The 1,005-nt window shown below is 50.4% G+C and overlaps 1 pseudogene; it reads left to right on the forward strand.

The window, feature by feature from the left end:
* Positions 1–221: 221 nt before the first annotated feature.
* LOC115031036 lies at positions 222–340 on the forward strand (annotated as a pseudogene).
* Positions 341–1,005: the final 665 nt, after the last annotated feature.

Raw genomic sequence — 1,005 nt, forward strand, 5'->3', positions numbered from 1 at the left:
GAGGGGAAGCTGGTTTCCAGAAGGGTTCTTGATGCTCCACGTCACTTCTTCAGGGTGGCAGAGGGTCATCATCAAGCAGGGCCTAGTACCCCAAGCTTAAAAACCCAATATTCAAGGAACTGAGAGAGATTGGTACAACACTGAGAGCAAGATGGGCTGTTCACTGAGTTCCAGAATAGCCTGAACTTCAGAGTGAGACCTTGCCTCAAAGATAAAAAAGAACTGTCTCTAGAGGCATGCAGATCGCTGCTTTGTCACACATTCATCAGTATGTGCCAGAGAGGTTATGACGCTCAGTGTTCTGACCTATGAACACTGGGATGATTAGCAGTCTAACAGTCCCTGAAAAAAAAAAAGTCAAGCCTGAGACGACCAGTTCCCTACTCTGTTGTCAGGGAACCCAGAAAGAGAGCTAGCCTGGCACAGCACCAGTCTGTCACTGCACAGACATGGACAGGCTTCCAGGATGGGGAGCAAGCTAGAGACCCAATCTGGGACCATGCCCCACAGTCAGGAGCAAGCCTGAAACAGACAACCCTTGCACAGGGCCACTCAGGTAGAACAAGCCCAAGATTACTACCAGACTAGCACCATAATGTCAGGACAGGGAGCTAGCCTGAGGTAACAACCAGTCTGATGCCACACAGGCCTGGAAAGGACAGACCCCTGCTTGGCACCATAATGCACTAGCACTCCTGTGACCACTCTTGAGATGACTCCAGACACTCAAAATCCCTGGGTGCCACTAAGAGAAGCAAATAAGTGGTAGAGAAATGGAAGAGAAACAGAAGAATGTGGGCAGATAGAAGAGAGGCAGAACTAGAGACTCAGAAGTCGTGAAGAACAGCCTGGTGTGAGTAGCTCATAATAACACCTGAGACCATGGTGGGGTCCTGGCCTGTGCTACCTCTAGGGGACACATCTGGTTCATGGCCCTGCATCAGCAGGGATATGTTACCACCAAAGGCCAGGCTGATGTCCCTGGTCTGGGCTGCTACCCTAAGA

The sequence above is a fragment of the Mus caroli genome, chromosome 4 (assembly GCF_900094665.2).
Source record: "Mus caroli chromosome 4, CAROLI_EIJ_v1.1, whole genome shotgun sequence".
Classification (NCBI taxonomy): Eukaryota; Metazoa; Chordata; class Mammalia; order Rodentia; family Muridae; genus Mus; species Mus caroli.